This window comes from Hesperophylax consimilis, chromosome 10 (assembly GCF_061612785.1).
Source record: "Hesperophylax consimilis isolate HC1 chromosome 10, BYU_Hcon_1.0, whole genome shotgun sequence".
NCBI lineage: Eukaryota > Metazoa > Arthropoda > Insecta > Trichoptera > Limnephilidae > Hesperophylax > Hesperophylax consimilis.
This window is the reverse complement of record NC_142845.1, coordinates 16,157,968-16,176,944: the sequence shown is the minus strand read 5'-3', so window position 1 is coordinate 16,176,944 and position 18,977 is coordinate 16,157,968.

Here is an 18,977-nt window from a genome sequence, read left to right as displayed (position 1 = left end):
ATAATAAAAACGTTTTGTTTAACAAGCGAGCACTAAACAGATTAAACTCTACATATGCCGATTTGAAAGTAAACTGATGTCGTCAAAGTATTCATAAGAGCTTTCGACCCCTAGCTCCCCAGACAGGTTAATAAAATTCAATTTAGATATCGGAAGTTGTTCATAAAATTTATCCTACTTCAATCACACAGACACGACAACAACAAACAGATATCGGATAATCTCTTCAGTGCCCTGGAAGTTTTGATAATAATTTACAAACGTTTATGGTTCACAAGATTCTAGGCGTCTTGTTTTGATTTAAGATCTGAAATTGAATTAAACTTCTTAGGAATTTTCTTGTTTAGCTTATTCTAAAAATCACCCCTTCATTTTTGGGAAGGTAAATAAGGTTTATTTACTCGACCAGATCTGATTACAAAACTCCAAAATGTCGCAACTAAAGTTTTTCACGACCAGACGGCAAATAATGTGAACGCGTTTCAAGCTGAAACAACAGATTTAATTTTCGATTTTATTTTTGCTGTTTATTTGCATATTTTTAAATATTTTATCTCAATAACCACTAAAATCAACAAAGTTGCAAAACCAAGATCGAAATCAATAAGAATTTTACTCATTATTTCAATTTATTTTCTAGATTTTAGTTTAAAAAAACCTTCGCCTTATTGTAAACACTATAAGGTTGGTTAGTTTAAGTGAGCTCATAATAGTTGTTATCGTTAGATTAGATGGCAAAATCATCAGATCTAGTCATTTTTAACCCAATTTGTATCGTACCTTTTGTTCTTTCATCGTAAGCTATTAAAAACTTTGAAACAAAGTAATATATATTACCATACGACATGTAGTGGCTTAACTCGCACCGAATTACAATCACTCATGGCGAAATTTTCAAATATATTGTCATTTATGTGTGACAATTGCTTCACGCTAAAAACAGGTGATAGCCAGGAATTACACCTTAAAGAAAAACTGAGAGCTGAAGTAAAAAAAAAAACTACGAAAGAGCGAACTAAAAGAAATTAGTAATGCAATACTTTTCTTTTCTAAAAAAATCGACGATTATGAGGAAGAAAAAAAAACTGCAAAAAAAATTAAAGAAGTATAAAATGAAAACAAAACATTTAAACTTATGGTTAATCAAATCCAGCAAACTTATTTAGACATATCGTTACAAATCTAAGGACTTGAATCAAAAATAAAAAGACTGAATCTAAAATATAAACAAGGATACGACAAACTAGAATAAAGAATAATAGTAGTTGCCGGGTGCAGGTGTTGATAACACCGAGTCATCAATCAAGGTTTTATTAACGTACAGCGTGGACTGGTTATAGTTTGTCCGTCTCTACAGTATTCTAATGCAATTTCCGCTCCGGAGCTTCCCAGCACATCAGTTCCGGTTATATAATGTGTCGCGCGGGTAGTTTAGTGTTGGGTTCCTGTTCCGGATCCGGTCTCTCCCAACATACACATGACTGACGACAGCCACATCTTCCGCATCAGAAACTGGTTAGTGTGGTGAAAACTCAAATAGTCATATATCATATATCAAGTGAAAAAAAAATCGGTAAGTACGAATCTTTTGAGTAAAATTTGAGCGTTTTTACCAAGATAAATGTATACAAACAAATATTTTATTTTTCGTGTAGCTTAACATAAATAATCACTTTGGGTTAGTATTTTATGATATTCTTTAAATTCACTTTTATAAAGGGTTGCTTTTAATTAATATATACACAATATTATGCGTATTATTTTTAAAGCATTTCAACGTATTTTGACATAAAAAATAACACTTTTTTTAACTTAAGGGAAATATATAATATATGTTTCATGATGTTAATTTTTACTTCCCTAAGAGAATACCAATTAAGATATGTAGTTATATTTCGTATTCTAAATATTAATAAATAACTACTGAATTTGGCTGAAGCGGTTTTTTATAACACAACCGAAAAATATATAAACGTAGAAAATACAACAGAATGTTTTACGAAAGGAAGGTTCGAGAATGTTTCCAAGGGCGTCACGTAGGCGAAATAATTTGATCTCGATGTCAAGGTTGCTGGTACTGTACTGTCGATTTCCTTCCCGCTGTCGCTTATATAAGTGAAGAAATAAAACGTTCTCGAACATTCCAGTTGCTACAGTAACAAATATTAAAAAATAAAAGAAAATCAAAGAAGCTTGTTTGGCAAAGGCCGAAACTTCTAGAATGATGTCCGACTCAAGTAGTGGCGTACCACTACAGACATGATGAATAATAAAATATCTCAATACATTTGTGAAAAGCCATTTTTACTTTAAAAATTCGGAAAATTGAGAATTTTTACAAAAGTCAAATTTTGTTTTTGTAATTTTCAAAAGGAGAAATACCATGTATTTTAGTTCAACAATAAAATATTTTTTATTATTTTTTAATGTTGTTTTATCTCTCAAAGTCTGCCAAACCAGCATCAAAACAATAATTCAAAATATTAAAAAAATACATACCAAAAATACACAGATACAAAAAAACTGAATAAGTAATACCATATGCAGTTTTTTGTTGATATGAAATCAGAAATAATGTTTCTTTGGTATATAACCGGGTGCTGCTCAGATACATAAAAAAAAGATAATTATGCATCTTTTACATTATACTATATTACATGAAAGATGTAATTCTTAAATGTTTCACTTTTTGTTGATCGTTTTCTAGTACACATTAAGCAGATAAATAAATGCTTCGGTACACGTAAAGCAGGTAAATACATTTTCAAGTACACATAAAGCAGATAAATGCATTTGTAGTACACAACACTGCTCAACCGGGCGGCGAAATATTTCTCACAATTTTACACTATACAGACAGAAGCGCTCTTTTGAGGTGTCACAAAAAAACTCCTTTCAGATAGCTTTGTGCAAATAAAAAATGAATTTGATTAAAAAATATTTCGGATTTCATTTTTGTTATGGTAAAACGTTTCAGAATAATGTCACGGCACTCCACTAAAAGGTAAAAGACCAAAAGATCTATATCAAAATCTGTTTTAATGTACTCATCCAAAAAGTAGCAGGATACAATGTTTATATTAGCATTGCGACTGAGAACTTTGACTGGCTTCGGGTATCTTTCCCATCTTCTGGTATTTGTTAGATTCCGCTCTGTGGAAACAATAGCATAATCAAACCCTTCTTCAATCTCCAAGTAGCTACTCTATAATCTTTTTCCATCTTATTGAGAGGCGCCGAACCTTATCCAATCATTCTTCCTTCCTTCCTTACCTCCTCGCTTACTTCTCTTCGTCCTGTGGAAATAGTTTCCGTTGAATGTAACACCAGATCCTTTGGGTTTCTTACCAAAGAACAAAGGGGCCCTGAACATTTTTTAAAAATATAAACATGTATTGTATGTCAAAGAAAACTATACATGCAGTAGAGTCTTGATAATCCAAACTAATGTACAACTAGAGCCACAATTAGAGGCGCTACGGCGTACTAATATTTCGTCGAAACTTTTTACACTATTAGAACGCGATAAGCGTTGCTCGCAGACCGGATTCAGTAGTTGTACAAGGTTTTCCAATAAGAGGTGTTATTTTGAATAGCCCGCTATTTCGATAGATGTTACTTTTAAAGCTGTCATTTTTTGACATTTGACAAGTAGAAACTACGCCATTAATTAAAATGGAACGATACACGCTTCAACAACGCATTGAAATTATTTAAATTCACTTGAGTGAATCAAATTCATATCATCTTGAGTGATGAGGACCATTTCCACCTCGGTGGCTTCGTCAACAAGCAAAATTGTCGCATCTGAGGCTCGGAAAACGCAAGAGTTATTTTATGTATTTTATGTAGTTAGTTTATGTTGAAAAGCCTCTCTATCCTCAACGTGTGACTGTTTGGTGCAGTTTATGGTCCAGCAGAGTCATTGGACCTTACTTTTTCGAAAATGAGGCTGGAGCAACAGTTACGGTGAATGGATTGCGCTATTGAGGGATGATTAATGTTTTTTTATGGCTGGAATTGGATAGTATTGATCTGGACAGCGTTTACTTTCAACAAAACGGCGCTACGTGCCACACAAGCAACGAAACCATTGATCTTTTACGATTGAATATCAAAATAACACCTCTTATTGTAAAACCCTGTATTTAGAGCGTTTAGAAGGTTGGAGGTCAGTTGGAGGTAAAAAAGCGGAACCTATTTTTTCGCTTCATATCTCATCTAAATATATTACATCAATGGTTCAGGTTCGCGCAGCGTTCGGTCTATTTATTTATGTATATTATATGCCCAAGCGTGCCTTTACAATATGTGATAATAATAATTTAGTTGAGCATTATTAAAGAAGTAAAATATGTTAAAGAAATAAAGAACACGTGCAAAACAATAATAAAATCAAATATTAATGTTTATTTATAAGGTATATTATTATGGTCTTCTTGTAACTAAACTAAATTCCATGCAGTTGAACTGTTAAACACGTCTACTATTTCTGAGAGGGTATTGCCAACTGTATGCAATCTAGATACAACAATTTATCTATAATTTAAATGACTCGGTCCTGACATCACTGTTGCAAATGTAAAATAATTTTTGATCCAATGTTTGCGTTTCATCAGGACTATCTAGAATACAATTAACAATTTGAAAAATATATATTTGAAATGTGTATTTCTTTTGTTTAAATTTTTGACAGGTTTTGTAATTCGAAGTGTTCTAAACAAAAACTTTGCTATTTAATATTAATTAGATTACTGTTTTCTAGTAAAACGTTCATTTACAATCGGAACGTAGCTTCACCTTTAAATATTTTTAATGATATTATTCGAATCACCACTTACTTTCCGATTTACATCAATGAAAACCATTGATTGGTGATTAATTAAACATATTTTACTGTACATTATAAAAAAATATAACCGTTGGTTTTCTAAAATACAAATAAAATAGCCATTTTTCCTTATTTTTAATGATAAAGTAATGTTTATGTTTTGTTCGTGCAAACAGGTGTCCATCTCGTCTTGGAATGAGTTTATAAATAATTTGTTCTTTTAAATCAATCAGGGATTTATTATTACTTCGCGTATTATAATGGTGACTCGATAGTCGACCTAGCAAGAAGATGGATAATTGTAATCTGAAACAGTAAATTTCTCTGGGAGCCTTCCCACTGGCCCTGGCGACTACTGGCCACTGGCTCCATCTTGCGGACTTCCACGCAAGCTCTATGCACTGCCATCTGTGCGTGCATCTATGAAGCTCTTACTTCCCAACAGTTTATTAGACAAGGTTTTTTATTCATAGCACAAAGGATAAGAGATTATTAGAAGCAATAATTAGTCGCCGCGTCTTTCCTACAAAATAAAGTTTTTTTTTTTACAACTCCACACAGGAGGCCCTGAAGAAAATAATTTCTCTCAGGGCCTATGTCATCTTTGGGGATGCTGTGTGGAGGGTCTTTTTGTGGAGGGGAAGGAGTGAACATGGGTCTTGAAGAGTACCATGTTGTAGGAGGGAGGAAACACAGAGGCCGGCAGTTCGTTCCATAGCCGAGCTGTTGAACTTAAGAACGAATCGTAGAAGCGACCCGTTCTTATGTGACAAATATCAACCGTGTACAAATGTTGGGCGCGCGTTTGGCGTGTATCCCGACTACGCACCGGTGCCGAAGGGATCAATGACGCTAGTTCCTCAGAGCATCTTCCATTGTAATACCAATAGAACAAGGACAGCATACCTACCTGACGCCTGTGCTCTAAAGATTGCAGTCCGTTTGTTAAGATTGGGGAATCTATCAAACGGACCGCCCGTTTCTGCACAGAGTCAAGGGTTTTTTTCAGGTATTTAGGGGCTCCGGACCAGAGATGGCTGCCAAATTCGACAGTAGGGCGCACTTGCGATTTGTACAGGGTCAGCAGTAAAGTTGTGTACTATTAAAGTATCTGCGGGCCCCAAAGATATTAGAAGAACGGGCCCTGTACAGTACGCCCAGCTTCTGAGAGGCCAGCTAGAAGGCCTGTTCGGAAGATTGCTTCCGTTGAAGGAGACTAGGTTGTTTACTGGTGAAAAAATATAAAAGCAATAATTATTGATTAAAGTACTAGTACATATTGAATTATTTGGCGTGTTGGAAATAAGCCGACGTAGCTCAGTGTTCCAGAGCACCTGACCGGACATCTGCAGGTACAGGTTCAATTACCGTCGGCGGTATTTATTTTTACTCGGGAGATATTTTCAATATGTATGGATATTTCAGGCGACTAATTATTACTTATAATAATTTGTTAGCCATTTTTCCCTTATTCCCTGTTTGAGAGCGACAAAGAACTTATGACTTGTGGGATGTCATAAGTATTTTATAATTGATTTATTTACAAAAAAATTAAACATGTTTTAGATTTTTCAAATTCGTTGAGCTCGCCGCCAAAATATTGGCGATCTATGGATCAAAGGACCCATCTTGTTTATTGACAGAATTGGGAAGGTGACAACTTCCCAGTCGGCTTACAGTCAAGGGTAGGATGAACCAAATTGGGGTCCAGTAATTCTGAAATCGAAGGCCCTTAATATATTGGGATGTCCCTTCCCGTTATTCGGACTCGTAGGCACTACGTTACAGGATGAAAGGTGAAATTAAATAAATATTTGCAGATTTTAAAAGCAGTTTTATGATATGACACCTAGTAAAAAAATCAATATAATATATATGTAATCTTTTTTTTAAATAAAAACCTAATATGTTTTGTGTTGGAAAATAGTGAGCTAACCTCAACCATAATGAGAGCATCGCATTCTATGTAAATTCGAAGATTACAAGAGGCGGATAGGACACTAAAAAACTGTACTGAGTCAATCATTATGATATTATATAATAACTAGCAGTTAAAAACTCGCTCCGCGGGTTTTTTTCTGCTAGGCCCTGCGGGCGGCTCTTGCTTGGGCTTCGCCCATTTTAAGTGATACTAACAACAGTTACATTTAATAGATAGATATAAGAACATTCACAGAGAGAGGGTGAGTATATATTGTTAAAACACGGAACAGGAAGGAGTTAATTAATAATAACATTCTAAATTTACGCATAATAAGAATGAGTGTTGTTTGAATAAATGAAATTTTACGTATTTGTGATGGATTATTTCAAATGAAACACTATTATTGACTACATGTCTACAACTGATATTAACTGTTATCGTACCTAATATAATTTGCTCATAGGAGACTTGCAGTGCTTAAATATGTGTTACAACCGTCAATGTCTATAAGTTGAATCAATATCGTTTAGTTTGTCACAATTAAAGATAGTTTTAACAAAGTTGACTTAAATAATAGATTATTATATATTGATTAATTGTACCCGTGTTTATGAATAAAAGGAGGGTAATTGTGCGATGACATTAGCAGTCGGTTTAATTAAAAGGTGTTAATTTTACTCCAACTGGTGGTAATTCTTTACCTACAACTGTTACTGTATCTAATAAAGTTTAAAGCTAGATTATATATACACCTTCATCACGAGAGTAAAAATCTATATATAAAGGTAGATTATTACAATATAGCGCCCCTGAGGTGATATCTCACAAAAGCGGCGCTATGCAAATTGTCCAATAAATAAATAAATATAATGTTTACATTTTATTGTGTATACACCGAAGTCAAAAATTAAATATAGATTGCAATTGGGAAAGAAGAAGTGGAAGGAGGGGGGAGGATTAAGAGTAGGCTGGGTTTATAATAATTAGGAATTACAATATCGTTAGACGGGAAAGACCAGTTGAGTGGGAAAATATTTAAAAGAGAGTTTATAAAAAAATTCTTGTTAATTATATCTGCTTTTATATTAATATGTTTCCTCATTTCTAAAATTTCAAAAATATTTATAGTGAAGTATTTTAAGACCTGAAAAAAACAAATAGCATATAACCATAAAACAATATATTCATAAGACAAATAGCATTTAATAACGGTTATTCTAATAAATTGATAGTTGAAATACTAAATAAAAAAATTAAACACATTCTCTTCAAACGGTCTTTCTAAAGATAGAAATAAACAATGGCGTAGAATTCTGTTTGTGGATAACGATACTTCTAAAATTATATATATAAACAATCCTGGTACCATTCAACTGGCGTTTTACACTAATAACAATGAAGAAATATATTCTTAATAATAATGATAGCAAAATTCAAACAAAAAAAATAGGAGTTTAAAAACTCAATTGAGATGATTGTAATTTCTTTTACAAAGGTAGAACCAATAGAAACTTTGAAGTCAGAGCTAAAGAATATCGCAGGGCTATAAATGGAAATAGTGAATCTGAGTTTGCAAATAATCTTTTAAATAATGATCACACTTTCGATAAAAATTCAGGTCTTAAAATACTTCACTCAAATAATAAAGCATCGCAAATAAATAATTTTGAAATTTTAGAAATTAGAAAACATGCCAATATAAAATCAGATATAATTAATAAGAAAAAAATATATAAAAAATAATGATAAATGCCATTACAAAGTGATAAGCTTCCAGAAGAAATCTTCTTATAAAACGCTTGTTAATGGTAAGTAGTCAAGTATTGTTAGCTGCATATTTAAATATTCGCGCCAGGCATTTGGTTCGTTTTTAAACCGCCAGAGGTGCGCTCTGTCGGCCATCTTGAAGAAACGCGTGAATTTTTATAAACGTCAAACATAATCACGTAACTGTGGAGAATTTTCATTGTAATGTAATTAATCCAATGGATTATGAACTTTCTAAAACATATTTTCTTCGATATTATCCAAAAATTATATGAGCAAACGATGCTTATGAAGAAATCTCGTATTATTATGAGGCGATCCTATTTTAGTATGGAATCGTGTCTTAATATTCAAGTTACCCGAAACAGACAATTTAAATTTGACCAATCAGAGGGCCTACCCCGTCCAGACGCTGGGACAATAATACTATCAGATAATATTTGGCTTATTTATATAGCGACGTTTTAGTGAGAAATCACCTCAAGGGCGCTAATACTAGAATTACTGACTTAAAACTAGTGACTTACGTCTGAGACTTATATCTAGAGACTTACGACTAAAGCCTATAACTACTATCTTAATAAAATATATATTTACATATGTAGAAACTTATAACTAAAATTAACAATAACAATCTAATTTTACAAGCGCCAGAAGAAGGAGGAAGTTCTATTATATCAGGGTGTTTTTAAAATTTGTTTTTTATTATTAGCTAGAAATATATCTTAAATTAATGAATGAAATTAACCGTCGATATTTATGCAGGTATTACAAATATTACTTTCAAGATTCGTAAAAAAAGTTATTTCTCAATATGTGTATTTTTTAGGAATGTTCTATCCTAAAAGGTACAAATTTACAAAGCATTTAAAAAAATAACAAATCTGTCTGTAAGACTTGTTGGTATAGTTTTCCAAAGTGCAAAAGCTCTCGCCTTTGTGTATTTGCCTTTGAGGTCCCCAAATTTTTTTTTTAGACGACGTACCGATTTTTTTCTGTTTTGAGTACACCCCAATATATATGGCTAGCGAATTTCGAGAAATATTTTCCAAAAATATTTGAATTCTCTAGATATTTCAATTTCTCTAGAAGTCACATCACTAGCTAGTATTTGTCTCTTACATTTTTATTTATAAATAAAAATAAAACAAGTCTTACGAGTTGCTCAAACGGTGCAATTGAGCGTAAGCTCGCAATGCGTTGTTGCTGGTATCAAATATGCAAGTTCCACTCTCTTGAACTCCCAGTTACATGTAATGCACCCCAAATTTTTTTTAATGTTCTTTTTGCAGTTCTAAATCGACCCCTGGGTGTCAATGTAGAACACTTTGGGAATTACTGTTGTATAGGTATAAAGAGCATCCGAACAAATTCATAAATATTTTTTTTTTTAAAGAAAGACAAACATACCCGGGTTACGAATAACTTGACAATACTTGAAAATCTCCTACTACCACCACAGCGGAAAATGTTGCTTGTGTTGTGATGGAGGACTTAGCCAGTCGAGGAATTGAACACACTACGCCTGGGTGGGACCCAAGCGCGATGTCAACTCGGCCACCGACCGGTCGGTGAATAAATATAATTTAATTTTTTTTATTTTTTATAAATTATTATACCTTATCAGGTCGAAATTATTGGTTCCTAACTAAGCAAATTGCCCGTTCCAAGGAACCAAAAATATGTGAAAGTAAGTGTGTGATTTGTCTATGTCTATAATATATCTCATTATGTGGTATTATGACTCATAAAACAAAAATAAAAAACAATTGATCTATATAATAACAATAATGATAAGTAGAGAGCGAGTACATTATATTGAGTATGTGTTTTCTTATCGAAAGTAGCCAATTGGGTAAGTAAGAATACAAATGTAGTGTTATAAAATAACGGATAAAGCATATTATAATACAAACATTAATGTACAAATTTAGATTGATAGATTAAAGAAGAATAATTTATATCTCGTCTACAATATCATGGTAGTGTTATGACTCATAAAACAAAAATAAAAAAATAAAAAACAGTCGATCTAGATAATAATAATAATGTTAAGTAGAGAGAGAGTACATTATTTTGAGTATGTGTTTTCTTGTCGAAAGTAGCCAATAGGGAAAGTAAGAATACATAATATGTAGTGTTATAAAACAACGAATAAAAGCATATTATAAAACAAACATTGATGTATATGCTTGATAGATTATAGAAGAATAATTTATATCGCGTGTACAATATCATGGTGGTGTTATGTCTCATAAAACAAAAATAAAAAACAGTCGATCTAGATAATAATAATATTAAATAGAGAGCGAGTACATTATTTTGAGTATCTGTTATCTTGTCTAAATTCTGTTATCCCTGTTATCCATCAGGGAGAGTAATATATACATGTATTTCTCTTAATTATCTAAACATGGTGAAACGCTGATGTAGTTATAGTTACATGGCAAGAAATTACCAAATGTAGAAAAATGTTTGCGAAAGAATCATCAAATTATCAAAAATATCACTTTTACCCACGAGAAGATATGATTAAAAATATTCATCAGTGAACAGTGAACATTCTTCACGTCCCAGGGGGATGTTGACTTTCCCATTTCGGGGTGGTTTGATGTGGCCAGGTGGCGTCCTACGGCACGGCGTCCCCGTCGCGACGCCGGAAACACTATAGACAAACGGACCAATCGCGCGGAATGTGTTTCAACCCTAGGTATACTGCCCTACTAGCCTGCTACGATTTTCCCAATATACTTGTAGAACCTTCTCCGCCTCTTTGCTTTGGCTTCATATTGAATAGATAATCTGAAAAGGTTGGAAGGACCTTAGATTTGGTTAAAATACTTTTCTTTTTGTATGAAGCCTTTTTACTATTTATATTAAAAAAAAAGATAAAATATAATATCATAAGAAAAAATTAAAAATATATGTATATGTAATATAAATCATATAATATTTAACAAAAGAGAAAAATCCCAATGTAGAACATAGGTATCAGTAGTTTTTTTAAGGGAGAAAAAAATTATAATTATTATTTTTTTATTCCAGGATGTGGGGAGGTTCACATTCCCATACGTCCCATATAGATATATATATTGATTGTATAATGGATGTGTAAATATAATTTTTTTAAATTTGGAAATTTTTGGAAAAATATTTTTATATAATATATGTACTTCTAAAACATATATGCACATGTACTGGCCCATATTATGCAACATTCATATAAATACGTAAACACACATACACATATATATATATAGATTATAAAATACTAATAATGTTAACACAGAAATAACAAAAATAAAACATAGGGCAAAAGTTTTCAGCCACGGACTGCATTTTATGTAGGGAAGTTTAAATTTGTGGTAGTATATATTGTTGGAGGAGAAATCTGAAATAAATTCTGATGAAAAAAAATTTGGTTCTCGACAACAACCCGCCTATTGGGTCTAAAACTATCTTACGAGTATATATCAAGCTGGAACCAAAAATGCACATTCACAAAATTTCGTTGAAAGCGCTTGGGTGGTTTTGGAGAACGAACAGAGTGACATGTGATTTCGAGGTGACCGGATAAATCATCAAAATGATAATTCATCACTTCTTTAAAAAGTTATATAAAGTCATGGAAAGTGATGAAACAAAAACTTTATTAACTGGGTTAGGTAAGGTTAGGTTAGGATTAAATTTAATTTTTTTATCGTTTCTAATGACTTTATAATACTTTTTAAATTTGTGTTGAATTGCCGATGTGTTGATTTATCATGGAACCGATTTCGAATATCATAAGAATATTAGAGACATAGTATAATCCAACTATATCTTTCAGCGAGCCAAGTCTTGGCACACTTGACCTTCAAAACAAGAGGAAGGTCACTGTCTGAATTATTTTTAATCTTTTTAATCTTTTCTTTGCTCTGTGTAAAGCCCGGGCAACGTTGGGAACTTCAGCTAGTTATATAAAAAAGAAACGTTTAGGAATTTACGCGCTATAACAGCTGAACAGTTAAAAACAATCAATGGTTTTATTAACACGTTCTGCTCACAAAGGACTCATTCTAATTAAAACTCAAAAAGCCATAATGAAAATTATGGCTTTTTGAGTTTTAATGACAAATTATATACACTTATTACCATACATCACAGTTAGATGCCCAGGTACAGAGCCGTCTCTATGCAGGCGCAATAGGAGCAGTGCGCTCCGGGCGCCGAATTTTCAAGGCGCTGAAAATATCTAACACCTTACAGCCTAACACATTGCCCTTTATTTTATCTTATTTTTCACAGAAACGGTGTTGCAAAAAAAATCCAAACCATCCGAATACTAATTATTAATTCATTTAAATTAATAATAATATTTCTTTTACATGATACATATTTTACATGATTTACTGCATAATACAGTGCCAACAGGAGGTTTTTTTATTTTTAAATCAACAACCAAAAATAACATATATATTTATATATATATATATATATATATATATATATATATATATATATATAGACGTCTACTAGTTTTGAAAAGGTGCGTCAAAAATTTTCTCGTGCCAGGCGCCGTTTGACTCAGGGCCGGCACTGCTCAGGCACCAGTAAGGCGGCAGGAACAATCATGAGCCGAAGGGCTCCTTGCGTTGGGACAAATCTTAAGGGCTTAGCTTCTTAACGCCTTGGCTTCTTGGCTTCTTGGCGCCTTGGCAAGTTGGCGCCCGGAGCGGACTTCTCCAATTGACCCTGCGCAGGGCCCGTCCCATAAAGGGAACGGGACAACGGAGATAGTTAGAGAGTGCAAGGGGAGCAGTGAGTAGTTCGTAGTTAGTACTCTTCAAGGCAGTTGATTAATCATCTCAGCGCGCTTGGTTTATAGCCTGGTAATAAATCTACCCCCGAAGTAATGATAATAAGGCGATTTTACTCTATGTGTGTCAAACATCAACCTTGTCACTACTTGTGCGTGCAACTTTATTTTTATTTTTTTACATTAACCCATACAAGATGCCCTGAGGAAAATCATTTCCCTCAGGGCCTGTTTCATCTTTTGAGATGCTGTGTTGAGGGTATTTTTTAAGGAAAGAAAGGAGAGGAAGTTCTGGTTAGGTAAAAGGTATAAGCGTTCGGTAGGAATCTAGGGATCAGTATGTACAAAAGTAACACTGCAGAGCAAGGATGATGGGTTGAGAGACCTACTGGTGCATCCTCAATACACCTCACCCGATGAACCAGGGCATCCCTGCTAAATCACGAAAAGTAGCGAACCTACTTGGCGTGACGTTTGGCAGAGGTGTTGGTTATCCAATAAATGGTTCACGGGACGGCGTTTACCCAAACCCACCTCCTAAATTAAAAAATTGTCTTCCTATCGTGCAAAGATTCCAACTTAGTTTTTTATTAGTTTTTATTATTTTTTTATTATTTTTTTAGTTAAGATGTTACCTTTTTTATCTAAAATAAGCAGCATTTTTCTTTGTCGAGGTTTGGATCTCTGTCGACAATTTGAAACGCGTAGTTTTGTCAATGTTATTTCATCTGTATTCTGGTTTAGTCACTTGTTAATGTAATAATGAAAAGGTTGCAGATGGAGCGAGATAAATAAAATAAATTATTTAAAAAAAAATCGATGAACAATTCAAGGTACTGGAGACATGGTATTGATTTTTTTTTACCTGTCCCTCAATTCTGTTCATTATCAATCAAACCAAAATATATATTTTTAAAATACCGTAAAATATTTGGGGGTTTTGTAGAATTTTAAACGAGCAATTATTTCATTTAAATCTTGGTCCGTAATCCGATTAGAATAAAACGTTGCCAAACGTCCATACAAGCTGCCCACGGAATAAAATAAACGTGATTTTAAATATGATTTAAGATTTTTTTTTTGTTTGTTTTTGGGGTGTTATGCCGTGTTGCGCTAACTCCTTCTTTAGCCGACGTTTCGGACAGCGTTGCAGTGTCCTGATGATGGACACTGCAACGCTGTCCGAAACGTCGGCTAAAGAAGGAGTTAGCGCAACACGGCATAACACCTCAAAAACAAACAACAAAAATGCTTTTGGCCGTGAGAATCTAAAAACTTACATGATTTAAGATTTTCACGGCCAAAAGTATTTTTGCTATTTGTTTTTGGGGTGTTATGCAGTGTTGCGCTAACCAAAAGGCTAAAGAAGAATTTAGCGCAACACGGCATAACACCCCAAAAACAAATAGCAAAAAACCGTGACTTTTTCAATGTTGGTCGAAATTTACCTCAAAATATATCTTTTCCAAAAATATATTATTTAAGCTATTTAAGAAACCACAAAATTAATCTTAGACACCTAAAATTAATTAGAAAATCAGACTAAATTAATCTTAGATACCTCAAATTAATTAGAAAATCAGACTAAATAAATCTTAGACACCTAAAATTAATTAGACAGTCAGACTAAATTAATCTTAGACACCTTAAATTAATTATAAAATCAGACTACATTAATCTTAGACACCTAAAATTAATTAGAAAATCAGACTAAATAAATCTTAGACACCTAAAATTAATTAGAAAGTCAGACTAAATTAATTTTAGACACCTTAAATGAATTATAAAATCAGACTAAATTAATCTTAGACACCTAAAATTAGTTAAAAAATCAGACTAAATAAATCTTAGGACGGGTTGTTTCGGAGAATTTGAACAATTCATCAAATTTCAACGTTCATTTTCGGGTTCTGTGAAAGTCCTATTCAAGTTCTGTTATTATATCATTGTAGGCCAGTTGCTTGACAAAACTGAAATAAAAACAGAACTTGAAAAATCTTTCACAGAACTTGAAAATGAACGTTGAAATTTGATGAATTGTTCAAATTTTCCGAAACAACCCGTCCCTAGACACCTAAAATTAATTAAAAAATCAGACTTTATTTCATTGAGTGTAAAAATGGGACTTGGTAAAAACACACCACCATTTGAACCAAATAATTCATTAAATTGTATACAAGTTGGATAGTTGTATTAAACTAACTAAATAAATTATATTAACCACTCGAGTAATTTTCGGCATATTATGCTGGGTTTGTAAAACGTCTTGAATGATCGCACGACATAATATACCAGTTTTGACTCGAAGAATTACAATCAGTTTATATGTCTCCGTATTCAATCAAATTCAGAAGTATGATTTTTTTTAAATGAGCGAGACAAATATTCATCTCGAACGTCAATCACTCCACTCATATTCCAGTTATTGACGCCAACACTCGAGTGGTTAATTATTTTGCATTTAACAAGTATATAATTTCCCAATATTCTACATAGAAATATATATATATGAAAAAGCCAATCATAATCGGGGGAAATGTCAAAAACGCAAGGTGAAAAAGTCCAGTTATTAGAATTTTTAAAAATATTGATTTTCAGGTAGACGTTGATTTTTTATATTAATTTAAGAAGTTATTGCTATAAGGACACAAAGCAACTTCTAAATTATATCTAAATATATAATCAGCCTTTTAAATACTTAATACTTGGTTGTATAACTATAACTAATTCAACCATCTACAAGCCATCAACTACTGAAAAGTAGTTTATTGGAACTTTTCTATTTTTTCTGTATTTTATTTTATTATTTACTGTAATATATATTATTGTCTTGCTTTCTTTAAATAAAATAAAATTAAATTAAAAAAAAATAAATAAAAATAAATAAAAAAATAAAAAAATATATGAACATTTTTAATTGATTTGTTTTTTTTCCATCCTCTGCTGTATATTCAATTAATATTACGACGTTCCTTAAAATAAATAAATACTATCAAAAATTTATATTATAAAAAACGTTTTATTTCATTACATGTCCTACAATAATTTATTACATATTTTTTATGTTTTAAATAATCTTATCTCAAATAATATAAGCAATAATTAGTCACCCGAAATACTAATACAAATTGAAAATATCTCCCGAGTAAAAATAAATGCCGCCAACGGGAATATTTTCAATTTGTATTAGTATTTCGGATGACTAATTATTGCTTATAATTATTTGTTATCCTTTATGCTATGCATAAAACCTTGTCTTATAAACGTTACTTTATCATTTAAAAATAATAATCTTATCTCAAATACATCATACAATTTAACTTAGGTTTGCCTACTGGAAATAAAAATAAATTCTGCGTTAGAATTTAAAAAAAAAAAGTTTTATTCTAACATTAACATCAGAAAACAAAGGTAATAATTTATTAATAAGCATATATCAACACACACCTTAATGAAAGTAGTTTTCTAAGCGAAAGCCAATAAAATGAAACAAGAAATCCAATATGTCGCCGTATTTTGTGTTATAGATTTGATTTCAAGATTTACGATAAGACCTGAGAAGATTAAATGGCTTCACGTATTTACCATCCAGCATTCTGCCTTTTCGACCCAAAAGCTGAAGTATATTTTTCACGTTTTTACAACCTACATACGTGAGACTCCTACTGAATAAAGTCAATTTTATTCTCTCGAAACGTAGACCTAGCTAAGAATTTTTATATTATGTAAATTCGGACAAGGAAGCTTTTGTTTGTTTTTGAATGTCGGGTCGTCACACTCTGTCTCGGTCAGAGCAAGCAGTTATAAATGATGCTCAAACCATATATTTGGACAAGCCATGAGAATGTGTATTTTTGAAAAGAAAAAAATGTGGGTTTATTTTTGTATGAAAAAGCTGACATACAAAAAATAACAACATTTGTTTTGGAAGGTTTCTGGCAAAGTCAATATTACTCGGAAATATATTCAATAAGGATCAGCTATTTTAAATAATATTTCTATTTTCTTAACAAAAGCCGTTATTTTGTAAAGTTTTAATTTATTATTGATTATAAATTTAAAATTCCTCGAAATGTTGATGATAAATAATAAGTTTTATACTTATATTTTATATACATGCAACATTTTTTTTCGAAATTGATTCCTTGAGTATACGTAGACAATATTGACGTACGATTTTGCTGTATAAAACCGTAAACAACATTACTGAAGACCCGAATGATTAAACAGAATTGAATTGAAAGTACCTGCGCGGTACACGAGTTCGTGCAATATGTTTAATGAAAAACACTGTAAAACAAATTCAAATGAAAGTGCTTGCCTTATGAGACTGTGCTCAACATACAATAACATTCCCTCTGATGTAGATATCTTCAATTGTAACTATTAAATCTACATTAAACTATTAAAATAAATGTAAAATCTCAATATGTATATTCAAATCCCAACTAAACCATACTATATAAATGTAATGAAATATTATTGATTATATCTTGCTGTAGTTTTATATGTGCAACTGTAATTGTAAATGGAAATGAAATTAGATTCTTACACGCCAGTTCAACGTGTGTGCGGTAAAGCCGGCCTTGAGCCTGGTTTAAGACCGTTTTAACCAAACAAATGCCATGATTATTAGTCAAGTTTGTCACTATTCTCACTGTCTATAAGTAAGGGGGTAATATATTAGCGTTATGAGGAAATGTATAGTAATTATTGATTTCTCAGTTAATTAAATTATTTATCTGTTCGTTTCCCTAAAATAAAATAAATAAATATCACAAACGAGAAAATCGCCTACTTCTCTGTTAACATTATAATTTTTGCGTTATGTGACTTATTCTCACATTTTTATTTCACGATTATCATGCATTAGTGTATAAGTGTATACTTTATTTGTTCATGTAAATCATAAAATAAGTTCTTCTATATTTCTCCCAGAATTCAAAAATATAACATCATACTGTATATATCTTTTACATGTTCTAATCGATCCTACGAAAAATCAAGCATGAAACCAAATTCAAACCATAAAAAATCACTTTTTGTTCAAAATGATATAATCAACCGGCGTAAACGAGACTTTATGCAAAATAAATCGAATATATTTTTCTTCTAGAGGATTATTTTATTCTGAATTCAAAATTTGCGTGAACTACGGGTTTCTTTGCTCTTATTGATGGTGACACCAATGATTGAACGTTTAAAAGGGGGAATTTAAATAAATTACGTTTTGTTTGATATTCATAAACCTAGGTCTCATTGGTGTTCCCTTAACCATGGAGCGTAGAAACTAGGTTTCAAATCGTGCGGTTCAGTTGCAAAAATGACGAACTGAGTTAAATAGGCCACAGCACTAACCCAGAGGGCCCAGAAAGAATTATTATATTAATTTGGCCTTTGAAAATAAGGTTTATCTTCAAAATGAACTATTTCCTATATGAAATGATTTTTTTTTCCATGGTAACTTTTTCATTTTTTATGCAATTCACGTTAGCTCTACACAGAAGGCAATGAGAAAAATATTGATCTTTGTCATCTTTGGGATGCTGTGTTGAAGGTTTTTTTTTAAGGAAAAGAAGGAGAGGAAAATCTGTGAAGGAAAAAGGTTTGAGGACGGGGTAAAAATCTGGGGGTCAGCGTGTTCAGAAGTGAAGGAC